General features: G+C 44.9%; 1 long non-coding RNA gene across 1 annotated transcript; it reads left to right on the top strand.

Moving 5' to 3' along the window:
- Window positions 1-594: 594 nt before the first annotated feature.
- Window positions 595-17,182, top strand: LOC121002692. The gene is made up of 3 exons (XR_005779311.1): window positions 595-820; window positions 2,931-2,932; window positions 17,172-17,182. It is a non-coding gene; the product is annotated as an uncharacterized LOC121002692 (long non-coding RNA).
- The last annotated feature ends 9,904 nt before the right edge of the window (window positions 17,183-27,086 follow it).

Genomic DNA, 27,086 nt, shown 5'->3' with positions numbered 1-27,086 from the left:
GCCTTCACCATTAGCGATATATACACAGCCCCAAAAATATGCCCCTTTTAAATTGCTGTAACACAGAAAAAACGACTGTACTGCATAATATTGTAACTTTATAAAAATGGATCCATGGATCCATAAGTCAAAAAAAGGTGATAGTAACCTATGCCATCAGTGAGAACATGATCCTAGACCAAAAAAAAAAGATGAATACAAAAAAATAATATATATATATATATATATATATATAATCAAGCAACAGTGAACATGTAATATTATAATAATCATAATATATACTAAAGTGAATACACTAAAAAATAAATATAATATAATATATAATAAATGTACCTCTCAACTAAGAAATAGGGATATGGATGCTGACGCATCACAGGGTGGGGAATAACCCCCCCCACACACATATCCCTATAATGTGAATACATGTAGTGGAAACATATTTCATGTGCATACTAATGTGCCAAAAAAGTAATGATAAATAATTATCCATAATGATAATCCATTTAAGTGATAAGATGTGATGTTCATAAAAATTATGAACTCATATAAAGTGCACTGTGCAATGAAGCCCTGAGCAAGATAGCCTAGGAGCCAAAACAAATACTACCCATACATTAAAACTTAAAGTCACCCACTAATCTTACCGCACGGATCAACCCATACAGAAAATAGAATACAGGGTACAACAATATTTTGGAGTGAATATTCTGATGTTGGTAGACAGTTAGTATCCGTTGTTCCATAGGGCATATTCTATTCTGCATCATAACACAAAGAAAGCCTCCAAAAGGACCACACCATCGCAGCAATCAAGTATACTGTGAAAATACAAATAACATCAATGAATACATGATAAAAAACAACGAACACATAGTGAAATAAAAAGCACGATTTATAGAAAGGACCTGAAGCTAGTCGTCTCATTGAGACCTTTAGGGATCTCGCTCTTAAGCAACACAATTCACTTGGTCTCCAGCTGCAAAAGGCGTTTCTTGATATCCCCTCCACGGCAGCCCAAGGACACCCTATCAATACCCATACATTGTAGCCCACGAGGGTCCCCCCTGTGGTGATCCCTAAAATGTAGGGCTATGGGTTGGAACTGGCTCCCCTCCTCCTGTGTAGTAGTGGCTGCCTGCCGGATTTTGCTTGCACGCAACTCCCTGGTGGTCATCCCAACATACAGGAGCTTACAAGGGCAGGTGATAAGATAAATCACAGAGGCAGTCCTACATGTGATGTGTTGCACAATTTGGTATTCACGTCTGCCCTCGGAGTCCCCAAATGTGGAAGACCGGGTCATATACCTACACGCCTGACAATTATTCCACTCTCCAGGTGAAACGTACATCGAGGTGCAGCTTTTGATCACACGCTCTGGGTCCAGCATATCATGGGTAATACATGTTTTGTTGTTTTGCTCAGTTAGTTGTTATATTTCCTTTTATATTTATATTACCACCTACACTTGGCACACTGGCCTTTGTCTGTATTCTACAGTTCAATGGCTATGTGCATACTTTATGCGGCCATCCCAGGTCTTTGGGTGGGCTAGTTTGCCTTGTGCTATTTGTATATTTTTTTCATTTTTTCTATTTTTATCATTTTTCTTTCTGTGCATGCAACATACATACCAGTACATGTTATTTTGAGTGAACCTACAGTTCTCACAATGTTCATGACCTCTTTTTCCCTGCCAGCTGGGTGTTTGGGAGAGAGGTTGTATCTGACCTCCTTACATGAGGTCTCCCCCCCTCCTGTACACTTGTGCCTTATGTCTCATATAGTGTTTGTTATTTGATCATGTCTTAATAAATTACATATATTTTATATGTGTGTCTCCCACTTTTCTTTGGGGTTATTGGTTTTGTTTTTGGGTTGGCTCAGTATATTATACTAGACCCCAGTGTTATCTACACATTACATGTGAGTTTTTTCTTATAGGTTGGTCTAACGGAGTGCCTAGTAGGGTCAGAATCTCAAATTGCAAGGAATGGACTCAAAATATTAATAGTTACATAGTATACATAAAAAATAACCAGGTCCAACCAATTAATAGACATAATACAGACCCAAATATGACACACATGTTTTGCTATACTTCTCAATGGAGGTCTCTCAATGGAGGTCTCTACACTCTTTAAATGCCCCCAGTGGCCAATCAAAGTTGTGCTTGCTTACCACTCGTGTTCCTGACTTCGTGTTTTGTTCCTGGACTTCGTTTATCTCCTATCCCAGCCTGCTTGCATCTCCTCTCCTGTTGCTGACCCGGATTGTCTGACCTTGCTCCTGTGCCACCTGCCTTGACCCTTTGCTCGTCCTGACTATGTCTATGCATCATCCTCTGGTTCCTGTCTTGTTGCTCCTTGTCACGACCCTGCCTGGTTTACTACGCCTTCGCAGGTACCTCATGGTCTGCCTGGAACAGCTGTCACTGACTGGTTTACGCTCCAGAGTAGCCCCTGGCAACTACCGACGGTCAAGCCTATCCTCACCATCTGAGGCTCTAGTGAAATCCAGGTAGTTGCTTAGTCACGCCCCTCTGGAGTATTGCTAGTCAGTTGAAAAATTGGGTTCACATCCGTTGTTCTGAGATAGTACACTGAGGCCATGGGTCCCGCTGGTCATCCCAAGGCTATCTTCATCACCTGTTACAGGAATTAAAGTGCCAGAGTGAACGAAAAGACGTATTAATGCAGTTCATGCAGAATGTTGCTGCTCGCCTGGATGCAGTCTCTCCTCCTGCCACTGCAGGGTTTCCAGTCACTCCTGCCCCTGCTATGACTTCACCCGTGATTCCGGATCAGAGTGCCGCTGGTGTGCAACTCTCACTGCCTACTCACTACGGTGGTGATCCAAAAACGTGTTGTGGATTCCTAAATCAGTGCCTGATCCACTTCGAGTTACATGGGCAGAGGTTCCCCACGGAGTGGTTTAAGGTTGCCTTCATCGTGTCCCTGCTGTCGGATGGGGCCCTTGCCTGGGTGAACCCTATTTGGGAACATGGAGGTCCAGAAACGACTAATCTGCAGTCTTTCCTGACTACCTTCCGGATGGTCTTTTAGGAACGAACTCACTTGAAATGATGAGGCTCAACTGGCAGTGTTCTGGGAAGGCCTTTCTGACCACATTAAGGACGAATTATCTTGCCGGGACCGCCCGTCCACTCTGAATGATCTGATCACATTGGCTACTAGGATTGATGTGCATTTCAGGGAATGCTCGAAGCAGGTTGCATACGCCAGAAGACCACCTCGTCTGGCTCCATCCTTCCAGAGGCCGGTCCTTCCTCTTGTGTCTACCCCACCTGAGCCCATGCAAATTGAGCGCCTTCGTCTGACTGACCAATAACATCTACAACGCTGAGAATCTATGTCTATACACTGCGTGCAGAATTATTAGGCAAATGAGTATTTTGACCACATCATCCTCTTTATGCATGTTGTCTTACTCCAAGCTGTATAGGCTCAAAAGCCTACTACCAATTAAGCATATTAGGTGATGTGCATCTCTGTAATGAGAAGGGGTGTGATCTAATGACATCAACACCCTATATCAGGTGTGCATAATTATTAGGCAACTTCCTTTCCTTTGGCAAAATGGGTCAAAAGAAGGAATTGACAGGCTCAGAAAAGTCAAAAATAGTGAGATATCTTGCAGAGGGATGCAGCACTCTTAAATTTGCAAAGCTTCTGAAGCGTGATCATCGAACAATCAAGCGTTTCATTCAAAATAGTCAACAGGGTCGCAAGAAGCGTGTGGAAAAACCAAGGCGCAAAATAACTGCCCATGAACTGAGAAAAGTCAAGCGTGCAGCTGCCAAGATGCCACTTGCCACCAGTTTGGGCACTGGAGTGCCCAAAAGCACAAGGTGTGCAATACTCACAGACATGGCCAAGGTAAGAAAGGCTGAAAGACGACCACCACTGAACAAGACACACAAGCTGAAACGTCAAGACTGGGCTAAGAAATATCTCAAGACTGATTTTTCTAAGGTTTTATGACTGATGAAATGAGAGTGAGTCTTGATGGGCCAGATGGATGGGCCCGTGGCTGGATTGGTAAAGGGCAGAGAGCTCCAGTCCGACTAAGACGCCAGCAAGGTGGAGGTGGAGTACTGGTTTGGGCTGGTATCATCAAAGATGAGCTTGTGGGGCCTTTTCGGGTTGAGGATGGAGTCAAGCTCAACTCCCAGTCCTACTGCCAGTTTCTGGAAGACACCTTCTTCAAGCAGTGGTACAGGAAGAAGTCTGCATCCTTCAAGAAAAACATGATTTTCATGCAGGACAATGCTCCATCACACGCGTCCAAGTACTCCACAGTGTGGCTGGCAAGAAAGGGTATAAAAGAAGAAAATCTAATGACATGGCCTCCTTGTTCACCTGATCTGAACCCCATTGAGAACCTGTGGTCCATCATCAAATGTGAGATTTACAAGGAGGGAAAACAGTACACCTCTCTGAACAGTGTCTGGGAGGCTGTGGTTGCTGCTGCACGCAATGTTGATGGTGAACAGATCAAAACACTGACAGAATCCATGGATGGCAGGCTTTTGAGTGTCCTTGCAAAGAAAGGTGGCTATATTGGTCACTGATTTGTTTTTGTTTTGTTTTTGAATGTCAGAAATGTATATTTGTGAATGTTGAGATGTTATATTGGTTTCACTGGTAAAAATAAATAATTGAAATGGGTATATATTTGTTTTTTGTTAAGTTGCCTAATAATTATGCACAGTAATAGTCACCTGCACACACAGATATCCCCCTAAAATAGCTAAAACTAAAAACAAACTAAAAACTACTTCCAAAAATATTCAGCTTTGATATTAATGAGTTTTTTGGGTTCATTGAGAACATGGTTGTTGTTCAATAATAAAATTAATCCTCAAAAATACAACTTGCCTAATAATTCTGCACTCCCTGTATTGTGGAAGCAGGGGCCATTTTCTGCATAACTGCTCCCAGAGGCTGGGAAACACTACTGTCTAGGATCAGTTGGAGAGGTGGTCCTAGACCAGGAGAAGTATTCTCCGAAACTTTCACTTCCAGTGACTCTCTTTCACAAGGCAGTTAAGTTATCTGTGGCGGCATTTATGGACTCTGGGTCAGCCGGTAACTTCATTCAACAAGCGCTGGTCCATCAGTATCGGCTTCCCATCACCCGACTGGAGAGGCCTTTGTCTGTGGCCTCCGTAAATGGACTACTGCTTCCTGAACCAGTACTCACGGTTACTGTGCCCATTAAGTTATAAATTGGGGTTCTGCACTCAAAGCTGATCTCTTTCTATATGCTGCCAGTCTGTGAATCTGATTATTCTTGGGCTACCCTGGCTACATCTTCATTCGCCAATTGTGGACTGGCACTCCCGTCAGATCCTGCGATGGAGATCATCTTGTCACTCCACCTGCCTAGCGGAGGTGCGACCGGCTTCCTCGCCTACGGTACCTGTAGATCTGCCTGTACTTCTGCAGCAATATGCCAATTATGCGGATGTCTTTATTAAAAAAGATGCCGAGACTTTGCCTCCTCATCGTCCCTATGACTGTCCGATCGACCTTCTGCCTGGTGCCACTCCTCCTTGTGGTCGAGTCTACCCACTCTCACTTCCAGAGACTCAGGCGATGACTGACTACATCAAAGAGAATCTTGAGAGGGGGTTTATTCGGAAATCCACTTCACCAGCCTGGGCCGGGTTCTTCTTTGTGCAGAAGAAAGATGGATCCTTGCGGCCCTGTATCGATTTTTGAGGTCTGAATAAGATCACACTTAAAAACCGATACCCTCTTCCGCTGATCTCCAAACTCTTTGACAGAATCCGGGGGGCTAAAGTCTTCACCAAACTCGACCTGCACTGGTAATATAATCTTGTCCGCATTCGAAAAGGTGATGAGTGAAAGACCGCTTTCAACACTCGTGATGGACACTACAAGTATCTCGTCATGCTTTTCGGTCTATGCAAAACTACTGCAGTATTCCAAAAGCTAGTTAATGATGTCTTCCGGGACCTGCTCTATACCTGCGTGATTGTGTATCTGGATGTTATACTGGTCTTCTCTCCAGACTTGACCCCTCACTGAAGGCATGTACGACTAGTCTTACAGATCTATGCCAAACTTGAGAAATGCACCTTTGAAAGAACGACAGTACCATATCTCGGATACATCATCTCAGATGCTGGATTACAGATGGATCCTTAAAAACTGAATGCGGTAAAGAATTGGCCTCATCCACCTGCCACATTTCAAAGTCTCCCAAGTGCGGTCAGTGCGGTCCTACTACAAAAGAATTCCAAGGGCAAGATGCTCACCTGTGGATTCTCCTCCAAGCTCTTCTCTCCCGCCGAGAAGAATTACTGTACAGGGGACAGGGAGCTCCTGGCCATAAAACTCTCTTTGGAGGAGCAGAGTTATCTATTGTAGAGAGCCCAGCATCCGGTAAAAATGTTTACCGACCACAAGAATCTCCCATACCTGCAGACAGCTCAGCGTCTGAACCCCCACCAAAGCCAGGGGGGCACTTTTCTTCTCCCGTTTTAACTTTGAGCTACACTTCCGCTGAGAAATATATCAAGGCGAATGCTCTGTCCCAATCTTTAGATTTTTCTGACCAACAGAAGAAGCCTCAATACATGAGGCCAAACTGGATGGACAAATGTCTTTTTTCGGCCTTATGTACTATGTTACTATGTTACTATGATAGATCCTGCTCGCTTCATCATGGTGGCTCCGACCCTGGTAAGAGACATTCCTCTGGGGAGAATATTCGTACCCGCTGCCAAAAGGAAACATATCCTGTCGTGGGGGCACAACTCCAAACTGGCAGGTCATTCCGGGATCCACAAGACCACAGAACTAGTGTCTCGCCACTACGGGTGGCCCACATTGTCCAAAGACATACATGACTATGTTTCTGCTTGCACCGTCTATGCTCAAAATAAAATTTTCAGGAGCAAACCACTAGGCCTGTTGCTACCCTTACCTGTTCCTGATGTTCCATGGCAACACATTGCATGGACTTTATTACAGATCTGCCTTCTTCAGCTGAATGTACCGTGATTTGGGTAGTGGTGGACCGCTTTTCCAAGATGTCGCACTTTGTTTCATTGCCTGGATTGCCCTCGGCTGTGGAACTTGGCAAGCTGTTCATCAAACATATATTTCGACTACATGGTTTGCCTGGGCATATTGTTTCCGATCGAGGAGTCCAGTTTACATCCAAGCTCTGGAGAGCCCTCTGTTGTCTGCTAGAAATTGACCTGGACTTCTCTTTCAGTTATCACCTTCAAACCAACAGGCAAGTAGAGTGGGTCAATCAGATTTTGGAGAACTATCTTTGACATTTTGTTTCTACGCAACACGACAACTGGCTATCACTGCTACCTTGGGCAGAATTCTCCTACAACAACCACACTAGTGAGTCTACTAGATCCTCGCCATTCTTTGTTGTCTATGGTCAACACCCTTATACTCTTATTGTTCCTGCATCTTCTGGGGTACTAGCTGCAGACTCTTCCTTTAGAGATTTTTTGAAGATTTGGAGTGACACCAAGGTCTGTATCGACAAAGCGGTGATCCGCATAAAGACCAATGTGGACAAGAGAAGTAGGAGACCACCCCAGTTCTCATCTGGGGAGAAGGTATGGCTTTCCTCCAAAAACATCCACTTAAGAGTCCCCAGTTTTAAGTTTGCTCCTAGATTCCTTGGACCCTTTCAAGTGTTGAATAGGATCAACGAGGTGACGTACAAGTTTTGTCTGCTTTCCTCTCTGCACATTTCCAATGCCTTCCACGTATCTTTGCTTAAACTAGTAGTCTTTAACCATTTCCCAAAGGTTCCTTCTACTCCTACTCCAGTGATTGAGAACCAAAGGTTCTACAGAGCACCCGAGTATAATGGAAGTCAATGGGAGAACCCGAGCATTAAACCAGGCACCCACTGCTCTGAAGAGGGGAGGGTGCCTGGTTTCTAATATAAGGCCATAAATTGATGTAAACACCACCGAAATGGTTCGGGAACAGCATGGAGGCATCTTGGAATCCCAGGTTGCTGCTGGGAACCAAGTTGTCCGAGTAGTACACCACTTTTACAGACTGACAATAATACGCATAAAACCGAAGAAAAAAAATTGATTTTAAAGGAAAAATTGTTAGGAAACATTCTTTCCTGAATATATAAAGTACAAGTGCTGCCAAAAATTGCAAGGAAGAGGCACTCCGATGCAACCTGTATATCACATAAAGGAGGGACTTGTTCACATTGTGTTACAATTGTTCATGTAGTGGGACTCCTACACTCATAAAGCCTATCCACTGCCAAAGTGAAAGGGCTGCCAAAAATTACAAGGAACCGGCACTCCAATACACCCTTTGTTACACATAAAGGAGGGCATCATACACAGCCTTGAAAAATTAAGATTGATGGCCTGCTGGTTCCCCTCAAAAACATTTGGAGCTAGGGCCTGCTGATCTGACCATCTAAAACATTATGGGTGAGGGCCTGCTGCCGCTTTGGAGACTCTAGATAACCTGGGGCCATTTGTACGTCCCCATGACGGCAACGATCCATTCGGATGTCTGGCCTATCAACTTTCGATGTTATTGTCAGCGCAAACCATGGTGACTATGGGTAACGGGGAATCAGGGTTCTATTCCGGAGAGAGAGCCTGAGAAACGGCTATGGCTACCACATCCAAGTAAGGCATCATGCGCACAAATTACCTACTAGGTATAATCAGGTGAGGAGCTGTAGGTGAGCTGACCCTGTAAAAGATTTAGGTGTGGGCCTACAGGTGAGCTGACCCTCAAAAATATTATATGCGAGGGCCTGCTGGTGATCTGACCCTGTAAAACATTATATGTGAGGGCCTGCTGGTGAGCTGATCCTGTAAAAAATAATATGCGAGGGCCTGCTGGTGAGCTGACCGTGTAAAAGATTGTAGGTAAAGACCTGCTGGTGAGATGTCCCTCTAAAAAATTATATGCGAGGGCCTGCTGGTGAGCTGACCCTGTAAAATATTATATGCAAGGGCCTGCTGGTGAGCTGACCCTCTTAAAAATTATATGCGAGGGCCTGCTGGTAAGCTGACCCTATAAAAAAATTATATGCGAGGGCCTGCTGGTGAGCTGACCCTGTAAAACATTATATGTGAGGGCTTGCAGCTGAGCTGAACCTGTAAAACATTATATGTGAAGGGCATATATGCGAGAGCATTATGTGTGATGAATAAGCATGTTGATATGATGGAAGAGGAGAAGGAGGATGAGAAAAGTAAGATTCAACCATATACCCTTGTTTGTGGTGGAAGGGGTGCATGGGAATACAGTGTATTCAGTACATTATAAACAACACATTTAAAATGCCTTTATGTTCATCAGCTTTCCTCTGGTGGAGTCGAGAAGTCATGGTCAATCCAGCATTTTCAGGCGGATATGCTCATCTGTTATAATGCCACCAGCAGCACTAAATACCCGCTCAGACAAAATGCTGGGGGCAGGGCAGGCCAGTACCTCCAAGGAGTAGAGTTCATGCCACGTGCCCAGCTTGGACACTGAGTAGTTGTAAGGCACTGAGGGATCATTGAGGACTCTGACACTGTCTGCTATGTACTGCTTCACCATCTTTCAAAAATTTTCCCTCCTTGTGACACTAGGCCGCGCATCAGTGTGAGGGTGCTGGCTGGGTGTCATGAAACTGTCTCAGGCTTTGGAGAGTGTTGCCCTGCCTCTGTCGGAACTGCTGTGTGTTGCCCTTGTCTGTCTCCCCTCCTCGTTTGGCCAAGGAACTACGGACTCTGCCACCAGAGTTGTCAGATGGAAATTTTTGGAGCAATTTTTCAACAAATGGTGCAATCTTCTGGTATTGCACCATTTTGCTTGTCCTCTCCACCAGACGAATGAGAAATTCTCTTTGTAGCGGGGGTCGAGAACCAGTAATCCGTGTTGTCTAAAATGCGTATAACGCATGAGTCGTAGGAAAGGCAGCCTAACATGAAGTCAGCCATGTGTGCCAGAGTAACAACAGGCAAGACTTCGCTGTCGTCATCAGGAGGATCACTCTCAATCTTCTCATCCTCTTCCTCCTCTTCTGCCCACCCACGCTGAACAGATGGAATTAAACTTCCATGGCTACTACCCTCTGTAGCGGAGGCAACCGTCTCCTGTTCCTCCCCCTCTTCATCGTCCAATTCGCGCTGAGAAGTCGGACGGAGGTTGGTCTGGCTATCACCCTGTGTAATGTCTTCTTCCCCTATTTCCACCTCTTCCACATGCAAAGCGTCGTCATTAATTGTGAGCAGTGAGCGTTTGAATAGACACAGAAGTGGGATGGTTACGCTGATAATAGCGTTATCGCTGCTCACCATCTGTGTTGAATCCTCAAAGTTTCTTAAAACCTCACAGAGGTCAGACATCCATGCCCACTTCTCACTTGTGATTAGCGGAAGCGGACTGGAAAGGCGATGCCCATGTTGCAGCTGGTATTCCACTACTGCCCTCTGCTGCTCGCAAAGCCTGGCCAACATGTGGAACGTCGAGTTCAAGTGCATGCTCATGTTGCACAACAGCCGGTGAGCTGGCAATTTCAAGCGCTGCTGCAGCATTGACAGACCGGCTGAAGCTGGTTGAGTGGCGGGAGCCACTGCTCAGTCTGGTCTCTTATCCCCTGCCACAGCTCTGAGGTGGTGTGCTGTTTGTCCCCTAGGCATATCAGCTTCAGCACGGCCTGTTGACGCTTCCCCACTGCAGTGCTACACTGCTTCCAGCTACCGACTGATGACTGACTCATGCTGCAAGCAGATAATTCGGAGGTGGAAGTGGAGGAGGAGGTGGAGGAGGAGAAATGGTGGTTGGAGCCTCTAACGTAGGTGCTGACGGAAACCCTGATCAATGTAGAGTCCGCAATCCTTGGTGTCGGTAGCACCTGTGCCATCCCAGGGTACGACTCGCTCCCGGCCTCCATAACATTCACCCAGTGTGCCGTCAGGGAAATGTAGCGTCCCTTGGCGAATGCACTTGTCCATGTGTCCGTGGTTAAGTGGACCTTCCCAGTAACTGCGTTGGTCAGGGCATCTGTGATGTTAAGGGACACATGTTGGTGTAAGGCGAGCACGGCAGACCTTGAAAAATAGTGGCGGCTGGGGCCTGCGTAACGCGGTACGGCCGCCGACATCAGGCTACAGAAGGCCTCAGTGTCCACAAGCCTAAATAGCAACATTTCCAGGGCCAGTAATTTGGAAAGCTTTGCATTTAGTGCTATGGCCTGGCTGGGTATTTGCGCTTGCGTTCAAATGCCTGGGGTAAGGACACAGAAGTGGATGTGTTCGCTGATGGTGCTTGCGAAGGCCCAGGTGTAGGGCGGGAGGCATTCGGGCCTGGTTTTTGGACAGGGGATTGTCCAGCACGTAACACAAGGGGAAGAGGAGGCAGTGGTGTGACCCGCAGACACAGGTGTACAGCCCACCAATTACTGTGCTTTAATGCCATGTAGTGTATCATGCTGGTGGTGGTAAGGTTGCTAGTATTCACGCCCCTGCTCATTTTTGTATGGTACAGGTTGCAAATTATAATTCTTTTTTCGTCTGCACTTTCCTCACAAAAGAGCCAGACTGCTGAACACCTACCCCTAGGCAATTGAGATTACCGCAAGGGTATGCTCCGGGAACAGTTGCAGGCCTTTTTGGTGTGGCCTGCCTTCTGCCTTTTGCCACCCGACTGCCTTTTCCAGTCTCTTCCAGCCTGTTACGGTGCAGCATAACCCTCCCCCTCTGTACTGCTGTCCTCGCTAGGCTTCCCACCTTCCCAGGTTGGGTCAGTGACTTCATCGTCCACCACCCCCTCTTCCACTTCCCCACTCTGCTCATCCTCCTGACTTGTTGACCTAACCACTACCTCAGTGATTGACATCTGTGTCTCATCCTCTTCATCAACCTCTTGAGACAGTTATTGCCATTGAGTAATTGGCAACTGCGTCTCATCATCATCCACCTCATTAAAAAGTAATTGCCGTTCCCCACTGTCATCTTCTTGTGATTGTGGATGCTCAAGAGGTTGGGAATCAGGGCACAAGATCTGTCCCTTTTCAAGCGTGCTTGGCGAGAGGGCCAAATCAAGGAATGGCGCTGAAAAGAGCTCCTCGGAATATCCGAGTGTGGGATCACTTGTTCGCCCAGACTCTCCATGGTGGGAGGAAGGAGGATCAGGGTGAGGATTGGGTTGAGCAGACCCTTGGCTACTGCGACTGGACTTGGTGGAAGACAGGGTGGTGCTTAAGCGACTGGAAGCATTATCTGCTGCAATCCAACCAACCACCTGGTCGCAGTGGTCTAACTTCAAGAGTTGTGTCCTGCGCCGCCCTGCAAACTGGGACATGAAGCTAGGTATCGTGGATGATTGTTTTTCTTGTTCTCTGGCAGCAGGCACAGTTTCCCCGGTAAAGGACCAATTATAAGGGGTATAAATAGCATGTGCTTGAATGGGTAGGGTACGCCCCCAAGAGGAAGCAAGGCGAAACGCGCGTCGGGGTCGGGGTCCCCCAGAGCTCTTGGTCTGTATATGTCTCTTTTATTGTGCTACTTGTTAATATTGTTTTCTGCCCTTCCACTGCCTTTGTATTTTATTTTATTTTGCTTGTAGTGTGTATTTCACCTATTTAGATATCTCTGGTTTGGGATCCTTTGCAAATGAGTTTTGGCACTGTGTTTATGGGCTTGTGCAAGTATGTTTGTAGCAGAATGGAGGACCAGATGTAGTTTGAACTAGTACTTGACATTTTTTGTGTCTTGTGTTACATACATAGATTGCACAGCACACTCCTTTGAGACTTATAGGTGCTGACCTACCGTCGCTGGGGGGAACCGTTTTGTGTCATGGCACTGTCCTGTATTGCTGCTTGCATATTTATTATGTCAGATATTGTGTGTTGTATGACATTTTACTAATAAAGGATGAAGTTATATTATATGTGTGTTCTCAATTTTTTGGTGAGCTATTCTATATGTACACACATTCAGCTATTTGTGTTTTGGTAACATTGGATGTTCTAATCTCACTGCCGCAGCGGACACCATCTACTGAAAAAGTACACTGGATTTCAGAAATTTTTAGGATGCGCACACTTTACACTGGAGATGTGACACAGCTAATGTCACTGTCTGCATCGAACACCATCTATGGAAAAAGTACACTGGATGTCACTGATATTTTAGGGATGCGCACACTTTACACAGGAAATGTGGCGCGGATAACTTAACTGTGCGCAGCGGACACCATCTACGGAAAAAGTACACTGGACACTTGATGTCACTGATATTTTAGGGATGAACACACTTTACACAGGAGATGTGGCGCGGATAATTTAACTGTCCACAGCGGACACCGTCTACGGAAAAAGTACACTGGACGTCACTGATATTTTAAGGATGCGCACACTTTACACAGGAGATGTGGCGCGGATAATTTAACTGTCCGTAGCGGATACCGTCTACGGAAAAAGTACACTGATATCACTGATATTTTAGGGATGTGTACACTTTACACAGGAGATGTGACGCCGATAATTTAATTGTCCGCAGCGGCCTATTAGACGCTATTTAGTGCAGGATGTGCTAAAAATATATATTGCTGCTGTCACACACGATAGTCCTTAACCGCCTCCGGACCGCCTAACGCAGGATCGCGTTCTGGAGGCGGCTAATTCATTCCTCCTTCACGCGCCGATGCGTCATCTCGCGAGATGACGCTCACAGCCGGCCCGCGCATGTGCATCGCGGGCCGGCAAAAGTTAGAGGAGAAGTTCATCATCGGCCTGCCAGCCAATGATCGTTGCTGGCAGGCTGATGATTTTCAAAAAAACGAATCACAAGCCAGTTAACACATTATATTTATAAATATAATGTGTTAAATGGCTTCTGTGCTCCTCTTCTGGTCCTTTTCGTCGGTTGGTCCCAGCAGAGGAGCACACATCACTGTAAGTACACACCAACAGTACACTTAGCCCCAGATAACCCCCCATCACCCCAATTAACCCCTTGATCACCCCTTGATCGCCCCTGTCAATCACCTAGTGAAAGGGAAAAAAGTGATCAGTGTAAACTGTCACTTTTTTTCCCCACTAGTATTGACGGTTAGGTTTAGGATAGTTTAGGCCCCTTTGTTAGGCAGTTAGCGTTGGTTAGCGCCCAACCCACCGCACCGCAGTCATTGATTCGCTGATTAGCGTATCGCTAATCTGCATTGGTACTTTTATAGTATCTGTAAGTGTTCAGAACTGATCACAGTCAGATCTATAATAGTATTAGTGTCACCTTAGTTCGCCCCCACCCAAAACGCAGTGTTTGCCCGATCAGGCCTGATCGGTCGCCCACACGTGCGTTCACCCACGCCCGCCCCGCCGCAGTGACAAAAAAAATATATTTTTTTGATCACTGCACAATCACTTCACAAGCGCTGCGGCGATAAAAAAAATCAGTTTTGATATTTTTTATCAATCGCAGCGGCTTCCGGTACTTCGCTAGCCTCCCATTTGTAAGACAGGCTTGCTTTTTTCTTGGGTAGTCTCAGGGAATACCCCCTAAATTTAGTTGACCAAATGGCGAATAAGGGGTATTCTTCTGAAGAGGCCTACAGGATTCTGACCCAGTCGGATGAGGAATGGGAACCCTCATTTGACGAATCCAGTGGGTCAGAATACGAACCTGTAGAAAGCAGTGGCAGTCTGACCCAAAGTTCGGACGAGGAGGTTGAGGTCCCTGATACCACCAGGCGTACCCGGCCCCGTGTTGCTAGACCACAGGTTGCGCTGGATCCGCTTCAAGGGCAGCAGAGTGGGGCTGGCGCTGTCGGATTACGTGGTGAGGCATACACCAGCAACGCAGCCCTCCCTGGACCTAGTACCAGCACTGCGAGCACCAGAAGGGCAGTTGAAGCTGGTACGGTGGCACGTGCATTAGTTCCCCCGTCGCAGCCACCGCACAGACAGGCCCATAGAGCCCCTAGAGTCCCTGAGGTGCTGGCAAACCCTGATTGGCAGCCCCCAACTTCAGCCGCACCAATAGTTCCCCCTTTCACCGCCCAGTCTGGAGTTCGGGTTGAGACAGTTCAGATCGGTTCGGCACTGGGATTTTTTGAGCTGTTCTTGACTGCGGAGCTCTTGGACTTAGTCATGGCAGAAACAAATCGGTATGCCACTCAATTTATAGCCGCCAACCCGGGAAGCTTTTATGCCCAGTCTTTCCGGTGGAAACCTGCCCAAGTTTCCGAATTTAACATTTTTCTGGGCCTTCTCCTCAACATGGGCCAAACAAAAAAGCATGAATTGCGGTCATATTGATCCACAAACCCAATTCATCACATGCCCATGTTCTCTGCTGCCATGTCCAGGGCACGATTGGAGGCCATCCTGCGTTTCCTGAACTTTAGCGACAACAGCACCTCTCGTCCCAGAGGCCACCCAGCTTTTGACCGGCTCCACAAAACAATACATCCCAAGCAAGCGCACCCGGTATGGGGTCAAATTGTATAAGCTCTGTGAAAGGGCCACAGGCTATACGCACAAATTTTGTGTCTATGACGGTAAAGATCAGACCCTGGAGCCGGTCGGTTGCCCTGACTACCTGGGGAGCAGTGGGAAGACAGTCTGGGACTTGGTGTCACCCTTATTTGGCAAGGGGTACCATCTTTATGTGGACAATTTCTACACAAGTGTGCCCCTCTTCAGGCATTTGTGTCACCGCGCGACCTAATTGCCGGGGCTTCCCCCAATGGCTCGTTATCACCCATCTTGCAAGGGGGGAGAGGGCTGCCTTGTGTAATGAAGAACTGCTCGCGGTGAAATGGAGAGACAAGCGTGACGTTTACATGCTCTCCTCCATTCACGCAGACACGGCAATACAAATAGAATGGGCAAGCAGTGTCATTGAAAAGCCCCTCTCAGTCCACGACTATAATTTGCTCATGGGAGGGGTGGACTTCAATGACCAGATGTTGGCTCCTTATTTAGTTTCCCGACGCACCAGACGCTGGTATAAGAAGGTGTCTGTATATTTGATTCAATTGGCTGCATATAATAGTTTTGTTCTCTACGGTAAGGCTGGGAGAACAGGATCTTTCCTCAAATTTCAGGAAGAGATCATCGAGAACCTCCTGTATCCAGGAGGTTCCGTGGCCCCATCCACCAGTGTAGTAAGCCGTCTACACGAGCGACATTTCCCCAGTGTCGTTTCTGGTACCTCAACCCAAGCGCCACCCCGAAAAAGATGTTGTGTCTGTAGCAGGAGTGGAATAAGGCGTGACACCCGCTATTTCTGTTCTGACTGCCCTGACCACCCTGCCCTATGCTTAGGGGAGTGTTTCCGGAAGTACCACACACAGGTACACTATTAGCATAGGGATTACGTTACACAGGACAAGCACACAGGGCTGTTAGGGCCCTTTCACTCACAGCTGCTGCAAACCTCTCCTTTCACCTGGGACAAAGTGCATAATGTACTTCGCCACATCTCTGGGCGATTTGCGCTTTGCACATTGTCCCATGGGGAAGGAGAGGTTTGTCCTATAAAGGTAAAAAAATAAAATAAAAAATCACCGGTAAGCAAAAAAGTTAATGTTCTGTTCAAAAAGTTAAATATGTTCCGTTCAAATGTTATATAAAATTAATGTTAATAAATTTATTGCATTGCGGCCTGGTTTTTTCTTTTTTCTTTTGTTTTTTTTATCTTCTAGGTGGACCAACCGATGAACGAGCTGCAGCACTGATGTGCATTCTGACAGAAGCATTGCGCTGCTGTCAGATTACACAAAAGTCGGTGTATGCGGCGCTGCAAGACGAGATTTCTCCTCTGCAGTAAAAAAGATATGTTTGCCGAGGCATATGAGCTGAGGGGCGGTGTTCATATGCTTTGGCAAACAGTTTGTATATATAAATTTGTATATCGATTGATGTGAATTGAGAAATCGGGTTTGCCAGGGCATACGGGCTAAGTGGGTTTGGATGTTGGGCGGAGCTCCTATGTCCTGGCAGACGCCTTGCCCCTCCTTTTTTCTTTTTGGCCTAGATTTTTACATCCACATTGATTGATGCGAATGAAGAAATCTGTGCCGTTCATTTTTTCTTTCAGTCCAGAGGCTGAACGAAAAAATAAAATCTCATTACCCGTATGCTCAATATAAGGAGAATAGCAGAAACTCCTAATGCTGGCCATACATGTAATGATTGTGGAGACCCTCAAATGCCAGGGCAGTACAAACACCCCACAAATGACCCCATTTTGGAAAGTAGACACCCCAAGGTATTCGCTGAGGGGCATATTGAGTCCATGAAAGATTGAAATTTTTGTCCCAAGTTAGCGGAAAGGGAGACTTTGCGAGAAAAATAAATAAAAAATCTATTTCCACTAACTTGTGCCAAAAAAAAAAATCTTCTATAAACTCGCCATGCCCCTCATGGAATACCTTGGGGTGTCTTCTTTCCAAAATGGGGTCACATGTGGGGTACTTATACTGCCCTGGAATTTTAGGGGCCCTAAAGCGTGAGAAGAAGTCTGGAATCCATATGTCTAAAAATGCCCTCCTAAAAGGAATTTGGGCCCCTTTGCCCACCTAGGCTGCAAAAAAGTGTCACACATGTGGTATCGCCGTACTCAGGAGAAGTAGGGCAATGTGTTTTGGGGTGTCTTTTTACATATACCCATGCTGGGTGAGAGAAAAAACTCTCTAAAATGACAACTTTGTATAAAAAAAAATGGGAAAAGTTGACTTTTAGAGAGATATTTCTCTCACCCAGCATGGGTATATGTAAAAATACACGCCAAATCACATTGCCCTACTTCTTCTGAGTACGGAGATACCACACGTGTGACACTTTTTTGCAGCCTAGGTGGGCAAAGGGGCCCAAATTCTAAAGAGCACCTTTAGGATTTCACAGGGCATTTTTACCACATTTGGATTTCAAGCTACTTCTCACGCATTAGGGCCCCTAAAATGCCAGGGCAGTATAAATACCCCACAAGTGTCCCCATTTTGGAAAGAAGACACCCTAAGGTATTCCGTGAGGGGCATGGCGAGCTCCTAGAATTTTTTTTTTTTTGGCACAAGTTAGCGGAAAACTTTAGCGGTTATAAGGGAAAATAATAGCATTCTGAATACAGAATGCATAGTACAATAGTGATGGGGGAGTTAAAAATAAAAAATATTTGATCGCGTAGTTGCGGATCTCTGTCTTCTTCTGTAATGTTGAGCTGCCGGCTAAGGACCTGTGGTGACGTCACATCACATGATCCAATCACATGGTCCCTCACCATGGTGATGAACCATGTGATTGGACCATGTGATGAGCACAGTGACGTCGTCAAAGGTCCTATTCCTGTGCACAGCAAAGAAGAAGACAGAAGAGATGCCGGCTGCGTGATCAAGTGGATTAAGAATGCTATTATTTTCCCTTATAACCATGTTATAAGGGAAAATATTACAATCTACAGAACACCTAACCCAAACTCGAACTTCTGTGAAGAAGTTCGGGTTTGGGTACCAAACATGCCGATTTTTCGTACACGCGTGCAAAACGCATTAAAATGTTAAAATTAAAAAATCGTGCATTTTCCCGCAACACACCCGCATCTTATCCGGGCAAAAAACATGATGCCCGTGTGAAAGAGGCCTAAGACTGAGCCGAACACGTGTCATCGGGTGCTTTATAGCACCCGATGAAGCGTTCTGGCCAGCCAATCACTGTAATGCCAGTAGCCAACATGGCTACAGCATTACAGTGCATGCCAGTACCTCCCTGCATGTTTATTGGATGTCTAGCAGCCAAGAAACGTGCGGGGAGGAGACTCAAGCATTGTGCTGGAGCACATGCGGTACTCAGCAAAGTACCCGCATGTGCCGAGCATCGAGATGCTCGAGCCAGAACTGGTGTTCGGCCGAGCATGCTCTATCAACACTACTGATGAGGTCTTTGAAGTCAAGGACATCCTGGATGTCAAGAATCGGGGCAAGAAGACCTATTATCTTGTGGACTGGAAAGGATTTGATCCAGAAGAGAAGTCCTGAGAGCCGCAGGAGAACATTCATGCTCCGGATCTTATCAAGCTCTTTCTGTATCGCCATGGACTCAAGAAGAGGGGGTGCAAGGGGGAGGGTACTGTAACAGCGTCCTCTGTGCGGTGCTGTCCCCCTGCTTACCGCCACTGTTCCGGGCACCGTGCTCATCTGCGATCGTGGTCTGTGCTTCCCTGCCTCTGCTGCAGCTTTGGGTTATGCCTGTGTGGTTAGTATTAACTTTAAAGATTCTGCTCCACAACATCCATTCAAACTGAACACTGCTTGAACTCAGCTTCTGTTGTGGCAGTACGCATCACTCCCTGGGCGAGGCTGAGTTGTGTCAGGTGATCTTGTTAACCTATCCTGGCTCTCCTGCAGGTACTTTAGTAGCTCAGCCCTCTAGCCAGTCGCCTCAATGTCAAGGTCCTAATCTTGTGCTAAAGAGCTTGCTTACCACTCGTGTTCCTGACTTTGTGCTACGTTCCTGGACTTCGTTTATCTCCTATCCCAGCCTGCTTGCATCGCCTCTCCTGTTGTCTGACCTTGCTCCTGTACCGCCTGCCTTGACCCTTTGCTTGTCCTGACTACGTCTCTGCATCATCCTCCGGTTCCTGTCTTGTTGCTCCTGGTCACGACCCTGCCTGGTTTACTACGTCTGTACTGTAGGTACCTTCGCAGGTACCTCATGGTCTGCCTAGTACAGCTGTCACTGACTGGTTTATGCTCCAGAGTAGCCCCTGGCCACTACCAACGGTCAAGCCTATCCTCGCCATCTGAGGCTCTAGTGAAATCAGTGCTTAGTCACGCCCCTCTGGAGTATTGCTAGTCAGTGGCACAGTGGGTTCACATCCGCTGTTCCGTGATACTTATTAAGTAAAAAAAGGCCTTTGGGTCCCTTCAGGTACCAAGACCTGGGTATTGCCTCCTTCTCTGCACCCTATAATTACACTGCACCTCATCTATTAGCGGCTCCCTGAAACAGTTGATTGGCAGGGTTGCCAGGACTCGGAACCTGAAGATAGGTCATAATTATCCATTCCTGTATAATGCCTTTAATGGTGATATAATGTCTACTTGTTTATTTTGTTACTTTTGAATGTTTAAATCTGTTTTTCTTTACAGTATTTTGGATCAGGCCCACTTTTTGGGTAACCTGGTAACCAAACATAAGTTTTATACCTTTAACTATAAAATCCTCCAAACTTTATAACTGTTTTTGAATGTACACAAGGGATTTACTTAAATGTACTTTGAATGAATTCCACTTTGGCAATGTGCTTAAAATATTCATGGCATACCAGTTCCAAATCTGCTTTCCTTTACGATAGCTCAGATGCATTTTTGCAACATGCTGCTAAATTGAAATACATTGTATGTTTATGTTTGCATTTTAAAGTGAACATTCATTGTTATAAGTAACCACTTTTATATTACACCCAACAGACAAAGATATAGCACAGGAAAGTTTCATTCTCGGTTTCATTTATGTGTCAACTTCTGAATCATTCATGAGCTATATCCTAAATGTAAATGATTTATTCTACTTGCATCAAACCTTACTAGATAGCAAATGTAGCTGCAAAATCAAGATAGTCTTTACCAATTGACATGAAGGAGGATCCTGCGAATAGTCAAGATTTTGCCAAAAACATAAGGAAGTTGTTAGAAACAGCAAAGTATATACAGGGTGGCCCACGAAAAAGTAGCCCACCTCCAACATCTCCATATCAAACTGCTTAATAGTAAATCTATCTTAGTTGTCCGAAGTACAAAGCTAAACACATAAATTACTCGACTTGGTTGCTGACTTTGATTGCTGACAGATTTGGACCCATTGCTGTACTTCATGATGGACAAAACTTGGTTTCATTTATCAGGTCACGTAAATTACCAGAATACGAGGTACTGGTCCGCTGAAAATCCACATTTGACTAACAAAACACCACATGGCCAGAATATTGGCGTCTGTTGGCCGAATTTTTCTTTAAATCAACTGAGAATACCACAATTTACCTGGACATCTCTGAACAATTTTCCAACCAACTAACAACAAAAGAAAAGATGCCCTGCTTTTTCCAACAAGATAGGACAACATGCCGCACCTCAGGAGACTGGCACGGGTTCATGAACTGTTTACAGAGGAGTGAACTGTGAACAAGGAGTTATGGCCACCGCATTCCCCAGACTTGTCCACATGCAATTAAATTTAAAACAGAAAGTGTACACAAAAAATCCACATACTCTGGATGAACTCAAGGAAAACCTCATAAACACTATCCGCAGCATCACAAGCAGCATCAGCCAAGATAATCCGACCTGTAGATGTACAGACGTGAACAGGGACCACTTTCAGCATCTTTTGTGACTTGTGGGTAATTAAACAAAACAAAAACTATCCACGTGCTCGTTCATCTTGTTATACTATCACTGGAGGCAAGATACTTTCATGGGCCACTCTGTATAGTATTTACAATTTGTATCAGACCATATTGTACAATTTTAGCTAATAAAAAGTCAGATCAAATGGGCCAATAAAATCATGTTAATAAATGCAGTTATCTTTAAACAGTATGCTTTGTATTACTCCAATGTGTGCATAATTTACAAAAGAAAAAACTTTGCGGAACACATGTCCTATTCTTAGTGTAATAGGTGTTCAGTTATCTAATAACAGCTGACACTATCTCTATTGGCCGGCATCAGAGGAACTTCCCATCGCAGCCATTTAGCCCCTTAGATGTTGCAGTCAATGGCAACCACAGCACCTAACTCTGTCACAATCAGTGAGTACTAATAGGCTGTCATAATGGCTAATGACCTAATGAAGGCACCCAGGACTGTCACCTTATATATTTCTTAGGCCTTGTTGAAGTCAAACACTGGAAGGATCCCCCAGCTAGAGTACCTCCCCCATTCACATAGTGCTACCATTCAACTGACAATTCACATTTTGGAGGAGATTTATCAAAGTTAACTTTTACTTCTCAGAGGTCTTTAAATAAAAGCAGAAACTATGTTTTTTCTTGGTACAAGTTTGACTAAATCTCCCTCAATAAACCAAAAAGTGTCCATCACTGCCCTTTAAGAGTTAGTGGTTTTGGGGGTTTTTGCACATTCTTTTTAGCCCTTTCTTGCACCGAAAAGATCTTATTCAGTTGGAATCCAAATTATTGGGGGAAAATGAAGATAAATTTATTCAGTTTAGAAAATTTGAATTGGTTTGCAGAATATAGCCCATTACATAATTTTTTATTTTTTTTCTAGCCAATGTCTAGCAGATGCTGGATAGCTCAAGGACAACTAACTTAAATGGGGAGCTAGGAGCTACTTGACAGATGGAGGGAACTGTTTGACAATAATGGAATATTGTGAGAAAATAACTGGCACAGCAGGAGACTTTCAAATGGGCACTATATGCCACTGTTTATTTGGGCAGTGTGAGGTCCAGTTTGGAGGAAATTCAACCAAAAAGATGCAAGACTGTTGTTATCCTCTGGGATGAAGGCTGCAATCAGAATCCAAAGGGGTTAAGATGAAGAATAAATATTTTCATTTTAAGATTTATTGTACAGTGCATTTCAAGCTGCCTGCCACTTAATCAAATACAATGTGACCATTTTTGATTGCATATTGGCCAACCATATATTTTTTCGCGTTGTGAGACTTTACAGATGATAGTACTTATTAAACATAATTTCAGATGAGGTTTTGCACTACTGCATACGTGCTAGCACTTTCACCCTTATATTTTCTGGTGAGATTATCCCTGATGAGCCAGGTCTTAAATTGTAAAATTGTTATGTGCAAATGTATTCAAAGCAAACTTTTGCAGATATTCCTTCATCTTTGCATTATGACTTTGTCATAAGTTATTAGTGCTTGATTTTCAATGAATAGCACCTGTCAGACAAATATCAAATGGTAGAACAGATTGATGTTGGAAGATCGAATTGTGTAGAATCTTAGAAATAATCATTACAATTCATAGGCAGCTGAGATAAAGAACACTGCTTAGGTTTGATTACCTCTGGGAAATTGCACAGAAATCCATTTTATTTGTACTGTAAAAGTTAATTTCAATGGAAATGACTTCTTTCAAAACAATAGTAAGGACAAGAATTGGACACCAAGACCCTGTATGATTGTTTTAGGTATCTGCTTTTCTGGTTTTCAAGGTTTGCAAGACTACATTTATTTAACTACTTATATTCTGGTAGAATAATAATATTCCAAAACTGGTAGCAGGAATTTATGAACTGCAAGTAACTTTCAAGTCCAGATGATCCCCTGCCAATCATATTTACAGATGCAATGTCTTTGATATTATATTCTCTATAGCCAAACACAAGAAAATACATTAGTATCACATAGCTTAATACCAAAAGGCAAAAAAGATTTCTTCAATATAAGAAAAACTTTCACCTTGCATACTCATCAATTATATTTCGCAAAGTTTCAAATTAGTACTGCATATGGTGGTGAAAAAACACAGCCAAGTAGTGCCAAAATCTTAGTTTTACATTGCTCAAAACCATCATGACAAGCCCAAAGAATACCTTCATACACCTAAATAATACTGCTATAAACAATCCAAAACCAAAGGTGCGCAGTGCTTACATAATAGAGCAATTGAAAATTAATACTACCATACAGTTACCAAAAAAATGCCAAACAATGTACATATAATAGTGCCATGAATTACTTATACCTCTGACAGAGCCCAAAACATTGATACGGTGCTCAAATACAAGTCCCATTCACTTTAAATAATACTGTCAGAAGGTTCCCAGTATTGCAACGTATGCATCAGCTGAATAATAGCATCAAAAGTTCCATACATAGGGCAGAGATGTTGACGTGATGACGTGAGAGGTCACGCGTCTCCTCCTCTCGCTGCTCGGCTGCCCCACTGATTGCTTCTTCCTGACTGTGGCGTCCCTGCTCTCCGGTCCGGCTTACCTGCTTTCTTGTTCGGTCTCCGGTGCCTGTCTGGTCCTTTCGTTTGCTCTCCTTGTGCCGCTTGACTGGCGCTGCCTGGGACTGACTGACTCTACTTTCCTGCTTGGGCGTTTCGGACCGGCTTCCTCGCTCTGGCTGTGCTTCCCCGCTCCGGCTGTGCGCTTGGTTTGCGGGCTGCTTGGGGGTCGCTGCAGTCTGGTCGCTTGACGGCGTTGCCCTCATTCCCCTGCCTGGACCAGACTCGTTTCGCTGGCTGTTGGCGGCTCTGGCTTCTTGTCTCCTGCTATTGCTTCTTTGCTGGCGGGGAGCGGAGCTGGCCTGGGCTGTTGGGTCTTCCGTCGCCTTGTCTCCCTGGGCCCGTTCCTTGGACCCTCCTGGGTTGTCGGTGTGCCGGTGGCTGGGAGGGGCCTCTGGATGGTCTCCTGCTGCACCCCGAGCGTTTCTTCCTGTGAGTGGAGCTTGGGCCTGGGCGGCTGCTTCTGCCGGTGGTTTCCTGCGGCCCGCTGCGCGGTCCTTTGGATCCCTAGATCCTGTGATGCCACCCTTCCTACCCCCCAGGTGGGCTGACTAAAGGCCAGAAAAAGAAAGAAAAAAGGGAAGGGAAAGAAAAGAGGGGAAAGGAAGGAAAAATAAAAGAAAAAGGAAAAAAAAGCAGAGGAAGAGGAAAGGAGAAAAAGGATGGAGAAGTCTGGTGAGATTGTTCCACTGTTTTTTTTTCTTTTTTGTCTTTTTTTGTGCTCACTACTGAATCCATTATTTAATCATCCATTGAACTAACTAAAGAACACTAATGTACTGTTTCTCTGCATTTATTACTGAATTAATCAACTAACCATCCATCTAATTAACTAAAGTTTATTAAGGTACTGTATGGTCTGAAGCAGAAGGGGAAGGAAGGGAAAGAAGAGATTAAAGGAAATAAAATAAAAAATTATAAAAATAAATAAATAAAGCATAAGGAAAAAGGAAAAAATAAAAAATAAAATTTAAATAAAAGAGGAATGGCTCCAAAGACCAGTAGGCGGTCTACGGACCTCTCTGGTCAGAAATCAGCTACTAAACTCTACGAAGGTCCTAATATAGATCAATTCCTGAGGTCCCCAAGGGTTAATACTAGGGGTGCGCAAAAGGAGATAAGCAGTATTACTAAAAAACCAGACAACCCTGAGGGGCCTGAACTAGAGTCACAAAAAGACTCCCGCTACCATCAAAGGGAGGAAGACACAGAGATAGAAGACGCCCTTGATACCAACCCCTCCCCATTAAAAGAGATATTAACAGCGGTGAAACAAAATGGGGACTTGATACAGGCCATTACATTCCAACTTGGGGCAATCCAGGCCGATGTGAGTTTGATCAGAGATGATCTGTCTAAAATCCAAGAATGAGTTGGTAAAGTAGAAAGTTCGGTGGCTACTATACAGAATGATTCTGAGAAAATTAACTTAGAGGTGTCCTCTCTGAAGTCAAAGGTCAATCTCCTTAGGAGAAAGGTGGTGGAGCTGGAAGATAGATCACGGAGATATAACGTAAGGATCCTGGAAATTCCAGAGGGTGCGGAAGACAATAACCCCGCCCAATTTATACAGACGATGATCGTGGAAAATTTTGGGAGAGAACACTTCTCGTCCCAATTCTTGGTAGAAAGAGCGCATCGGGTACCAGGTGGTAAAATTATTCCGGGGAGACAACCACGGACATTTCTTGCTAAAATGTTTAGTTCAAGAGATAGAGATATGGTACTAAGAAGGGCGACGGAATGTCCTTCTGTGTTATATGTTGGAAATAGACTGGCCTTTTTCCCAGACTTTTCAAAAGAAGTGCAAGAAAAAAGGCGCTCGTGAAAAAGATTTTAAGAGAAAGGGAAATTAAATATTCACTTATTTTTCCAGCCAAATTACGGATTATCTTCAATGATTCAACTCTTTTTTTTGATACGCCGGACAGAGCCCTGGATTGACGTTCTTTATCCTTTTTTCAGTTTTTTTTTTTTGGATTAAATAGCGGGGAGGTGCCGAGCAGACGGGGTGGAGTGAGGAATGGTCATAGGTGAGAGATCTGCTGCAACCGCAGTGAATTACTTGGTTTGGGGGGGGATTGGGAGGGATTGGGGTTGGATTGGCTGCGATGCGTCTAGTGTGGGGAAGGTTGCTTTTTTTTTTTTTTTTTCCCTTTCTTTCCCCCTTAATTTTTATGCTTAATGCCTATCAGAATTATCACTTGGAACGTTAGGGGTCTAGGAGATAAAAGAAAGAGACAAGCGGTTTTTGACTGGATGCGCATACATCTCCCAGCAATTGTATGTCTGACCGAAACACATCTTACCGGGGAGACCTCTAAGTTGGTCACCAGGGGATGGGCTGCCCACACGTATCACTCTACCTTTTCCAGTCACTCTAGGGGAGTGACAGTGTTTGTTCATAGAACAATTGAATTCGTGGGGGAGGCATCATCTGTTGACCAACAGGGGAGATTTGTATTCTTATATTGTAGGTTGGCCGGGAAGAGGTGTATTCTGGCCTAGATTCCCTGTTAACATTTATGGATAAATGGCCAGAATGCCCGACTTTGATTATTGGTGACTTTAACTGTGTGATCAACCCGGTGACAGATAGGGTTTCTATGGGTGTCGAAGGAGGGGCCACCGTCCAGGGGTCTCCCTTGGCACGGTTTTGCTCTGAGGCTGGGTTTAAAGACGTCTGGGGAAGTCTGGGCCGGGGAAAAAGGGTTTTCTCATGTATTAGTAAATTAGGGAAATCCATGTCCAGAATAGACCATGCTTTGATCAATAAAAAATATGTACGACATGTAAAACAAATGAAATATGAAACTAGGTCATTTTCGGACCACCTGCCATTATTCCTTGAGTTTTGCTTGACCCATGATAAACAAATAGTAAGGCCTCCCTTTAGATTGAATCCCTATTGGTTGTCAATATTAAAGAACCATGATACAATACAAGGGGAAATTGATCAATTTTGGCAATCTAATCATGGGTCTACTAGGATTCAGGTAGTATGGGATACTTTAAAGGCCTATATGAGGGGAATAATGGTTAGTAGTATCGCAAATCTGAGAAAAGGAATATGGGGT

The sequence above is a fragment of the Bufo bufo genome, chromosome 5 (assembly GCF_905171765.1).
Source record: "Bufo bufo chromosome 5, aBufBuf1.1, whole genome shotgun sequence".
Lineage (NCBI taxonomy): Eukaryota > Metazoa > Chordata > Amphibia > Anura > Bufonidae > Bufo > Bufo bufo.
This window is presented reverse-complemented; position numbering and strand designations above follow the sequence as displayed.